This window comes from Vombatus ursinus, unplaced genomic scaffold (assembly GCF_900497805.2).
Source record: "Vombatus ursinus unplaced genomic scaffold, bare-nosed wombat genome assembly UNPS02014791.1, whole genome shotgun sequence".
Lineage (NCBI taxonomy): Eukaryota > Metazoa > Chordata > Mammalia > Diprotodontia > Vombatidae > Vombatus > Vombatus ursinus.
The window spans coordinates 81,609,350-81,614,702 of NW_020954569.1; positions in this window are offsets into that span (position 1 = coordinate 81,609,350).

Sequence of the window (5,353 nt, forward strand, 5' to 3'; positions counted from 1 at the left end):
CTGAGAGTCTCTTGGGGGCATTGAGAGGTTAAGTGACGTGCTTAGGGTAACACAGCTGATATCACAGTGGATAGAACTGCTGAATCTGGAATCTGAGTTCAAATCTGGCCTCAGATGCTTACTAGCTGTATGACCCTGGGCAAGTAACTTAACCTCTGTTTACTTCAATTTCCTCATTTGCAAATGGGGATAATAATAGCAGGTACCTCCCAGGGTTGTTGTGAGAATCAAGAGATGATAATTGTAAAGCAGTTAGCACAGTGCCTGGCACATAGTAAGTGTCATAGAAATGTTATCTCTCTCTCTGCCCCCCATTCAACCCCTGGTGCTTAGTACAGTGCCTGGCACATAGTAGGCACTTAATAAATGTATATTGCATTTAATTGAATGGGTGTATATCAGAGGAAGGATTTGAACCCTTCCTGACTCCAAAGCCAGCTCTTTATGTTTTACACAAGAGGTGTTAAACCAACTGCCTACAACACTTCAGAGGAGAATGGCAAATCAGATTAAAATGTAATTGGGAAATATTTAACAAAATTAATAAAAATACAATAAAAACAGATTATAATAGTATGTGGTTTTCTCAGTCAATATGAGGCCAGCAGGGATTCTTACATAAGGTCCCCATTTCTATTTGAGTTGGACATCATGGTTTTTTTAATTTAAATTTTAAGATTTTAATTTTAATTCATGGAATAAAACAAACATTTCTATAACATAGTATAATAAAAAAGATGATTGCATATGAAACTGCAAATCCATTATGTACAACTTGCTATTTCCTCTAAACATACAACCGAGTTATCACGTAAATTTCTTTTTTTTCCTTCCTTCCCCTCCCATCCCAGAGGTGGTTACCATTAGATACAAATTTACATATATATATATATGTGTAAAATTATTCTATACACACTTCTATTTATTAATTTCTTTCTCTGGATGCAAAGAGTATCTTTCTTTATATGTCCTTTTTAGTTAATTTAGGTATTTATAATAATCAAAATGACCTAGTTGCTCAAGGTCATTCTTAAAACAGTATTGCTGTTACTGAATACGACATTCTCTTTGTTCTGCTCATTTTGCTCTTCGTTATTTTGCGCAAGTTTATCCATGTTTTTCTAAGAGCATTGAGCTCATCGTGATGGAGTAGTAGTCCATCACGATCATATATATCACAACTTGTTCAACCATTCCCCAATTGATAGGAATCCTCACAATTTCCAGGTCTTTGCCACCACAAAGAGTGCTGCTATAAATATTTTAGAACATATAGGTTCTTTTCCTTTTTCCCCTAATCACCTTTGGAAATAGCTCTAGTAGCAGTTTTGCTGGGTTAAAGGGTATAGGTAGTTTAATAACTCTTTGGGCATAATTCCAGAATTCTTTCCAAAATGGTTGGATCAGTTCACAATTCCACCAACAATGAATTAGTGTCTCAATTTTTCCACATCCATTCCAACATTTATCACTTTTCCCATCAATCATCTTATATTATCCTGAAGGTATACTCTAAGGACTATCCCTATATTAATTGTCCCTTCTCTCAAGTTTGCTCCCCATTTATGTGATAAAATATTTGCTCCAAAAATTCTGAAGTGAGATTTAAGGTGAATGAATCCTCCACCTTGCATTCCCATCAGGCATTTAGTCATAGGTGTCAGTATACTAGCACATGGTTCCAGATCTATTCACCAAAAAGTGGTCTTAATTAACCAGTGACTAGAATTATTCAGTGAATGCCCTTTTAAATTCCTTGGAGGATATTTTTTTCCCCTGTGAATCTGTGATACAGATTATATGCCACCTTACTCTATCTCATCTCAACTTCTTTGCTGTGTCCCTTGCTGTGGTCCTACAATAAACACTTAGAACATGGAATCTTATATCTTAAAGAGATCTCAAAAACCATGTTCTCATAGGACCATGATTCAGAATGGGAGGGAACTTCAGAAATCACCCCAAAATCATACAGACAATACGTGGCAGAGTCCAGGTTTGAACCCAGACCCTCAGGCTTCAAAGTCAGTGCTGTTTTTCAATATATTATGCTGTCCCCCTTATTGTACAGTGAAGAAATTTAGGCTTAAGGATGTGATAAGATCTGCCCAACTTACTGCATACAATTTTTTGCAGGGGTTCTTTTTTGCATCTATATCTATATCTATTAAATAATATTTTATTTTTCCCAATTACATGCAAAAACAATTTTTACACTTGCTTATTTTTTTTTAAGTTTTGAGTTCCAAGTTCTATTTTCCCCTCTCCCCACTTCCTGAAATGGTAAACAATCTGATATAGGTTATACATGTGCAATCATGTAAAACCCATATTAGTCATTTTGTGGAAGAAAACTCAGAAAAAGAGAAAAGAAAACTCAGAATAGAGAAAGAAAGGAAGCAAAGAAGAAAGAAAGAAAGTAGTATGCTTCAGTCTATTGAGATAACATCAATTCTTTCTCTGGAGGTGAATAGTATTTTTCATCGAAGTCCTTCAGAATTGCCTTGGATCATTGTGTTGCTGAGAATAACTATTTCATTCGGAATTGTTCATTGTGCAATATTACTTTCTACTGTGCACAATGTTCTCCTGGTTCTGCTCATTTTACTCTATTAGTTAATATAAGTCTTTCCAGATTTTTCTGAAATCATCCTGCTCATTATTTTTTATAACACAATGGTTCTCCATTAGAATCATGTATCAAAACTTGTTTAGCTATTCCCCAATTGATGGGCATCCCCTCAGTTTCCAATTCTTTACCACCACAAAAAGAGCTGCTGTAAATATTTTTGTACAAATAGGTTCTTTTATTTATTTATTTTTTTAAATCTCTTTGAGAGACAGATCTACTAGTGGTATTACTGGATCAAAGGGTACACACAGTTTGATTGCCCTTTGGGCATAGTTCCAAATTGCTCTCCAGAATGGTTGAATCAGTTCACAGCTAACTCCACCAACAGTGAATTAGTGTCCACACCCCCCCCCCCAACATTTATTATTTTCCTTTTCTGTCATATTAGCCAATCTGATGGGCATGAAGTGGTACCTCAGAGTTATTCTAATTTGCATTTCTCTAATCAATAGTGAGTTAGAGCATTTTTTTCATATGACTGTATATATATATTTGTCTGAAAACTGCCTGTTCATATTCTTTGACCATTAATCAATTGGAATATGACTTGTATTCTTATAAATTTGACTCAGTTCTCTACATGTTTGAGAAATGAGGCCTTTATCAGACATACTAACTATAATATTTCCCCCCAGTTTTCTGCTTTCCTTCTAATTTTGGTTATAGTGGTTTTGTTTGTGCAAAACCTTTTTTAATTTTATGTAATCAAAATTATCCATTTTACTTTTTGTAATGCTCTCTATATCTTGTTTGTGCCTAAAGTCTTCCTTTACTCATAGATCTGACAGGTAGACCATTGTCAGATAATTTGCTTATGGTATCACCCTTTATTTCTAAACTGTGCATCCATTTTGACCTTATCTTGGTATATGGAGTGAGATATTGGCCTATACCTAGTTTCTTCCATATTATTTTCCAGTTTTCCCAGCAGTTTTTTGTAAAATAATGCATTTTTGTCCCCAAAACTTGAATCTTTGTGTTTATCAATCACTAGATTACTGTAGTCATTTATTACTATGTGTTACTCTTTACTGTATATTACTAATCTGCCACTCTATTTCTTAGCCAGTACCAGATTGTTTTGATAATTACCACCTTATAATACAATTTGAGATCTGGTAAAGCTAGGCCACTAATACAGGGGTTCTTAACCTGTTGTCCATGATCATTTTTTAAAAAGTATTTTGAATATTATCCAATATTATTATTATAATGCTAGGCCTACAGTGAGAAAGAGCTCAAATCCTGCTTCAGCGCTTATTCTCCGTGCTGCCGTGGGCAAGTCATTTCACTTCACTTAGACTATCTCTCCTCATCTGCAGTGTTCTAATCTTGCAGGTTTAATGAGATAACATATATAAAGGGCTTTGCAATCCTTAAAGAGCTATATAAATGCTATTATCATTATACACTCTCATCAATTTAATCCATTCCCATTACTTCTGCGTAGATGACTTCCAGACCTTTATCTCTTTCCTGAACCTTTCCCCAGAATTCCAGCCCCATATTGGCTGATCTCTCTCTCCCCCCTCCCTCCCTCCCTTCCTCTTCCCATTCCTTTGCTTTTCTTCTTTCCTCTTCTCTCATTCTCTCTAATAAATTGCAAAGAAGGTACAAATCTACATTGTTAGGGAGAACTTCCTCACTTGAGAGTTCCCATACCAATTTGTTTAACATAATATTGACCCTCCTCCCACCCCCAAAGAAAAGATCTTAGGGCTCCCTTGATAAATTGTAGGCGGTTTAGTGAGTTGAACTATGACCGACAGAGAAAGACTAATTGGTTCTTACTAATGGTCGGTCTTCCCTACCCAGACAAGCTGCTTTCTCCTCCTTACTCCACCATTTCCCACAATGGCCCTTGATGGCTTTCCCATCTAGCAGCCATTTTTCTGGAGCAACTCAACAGAATTTTAAATTTCCAATCAGACCGGCCAAATGATATAATTGATCATTGAAGAAGAGCATACAGCAAGCAAGTCTCCACCCACAGGGGGACAACAAATTCAGTGTCACTAACGATGTCATGATTGCATCATGCCTTTCCCTCTGGTCCTACTCTGACACCTCATCCTGGAATGAAAGTGAACCTGAGCTCTTGGAGGTTAAGCAAACAGAATTCAAACTCTGGAAGGTTCAACTAAATTGAGAAGGTCCCAGTTTGGGGTCAGTGACCAACTGTATGTCTGTTGTCTGATAGTCAGCCTTAAAAGTTTTAAATGTTCATCAAAGGAAGGTTGATCACAAGAAAATGATTTCATTTCTGGTTATAGCAGCTCATGGTAAGAGCTTGAGGTCTTGAGAAGCTAAGAAAATTCACATCAATGAATGTTGGCAACAGATGAAGGGGTTGTAATCTTCACTGTAGGCCAGGGGCAGGGGTGAGATCCACTGATGAAATCCTCTAACTCTTTTTTTTCTCTAGGCAATGGGGTTAAGTGACTTGCCCAGGGCCACACAGCTAGTAAGTGTTATCTGTCTGAGGCTGGATTTGAATTCAGGTCCTCCTGAATCCAAGGCTGGTGCTCTATCCACTGCACCACCTAGCTGTCCCCTGAAATCCTCTAACTCTTAAAATATTGTACCACACATCCAGCTAGAGAGGGAAAAATTACTTTTTTGTGTTTTGAGTGGAAAAGCCTAGGTGTGAAGTAAAGTAAAAATTGACATTCTCTGGAAACCTTGAAAATTTTTGTAAAATTCTCTGGATGCTATTAGGGT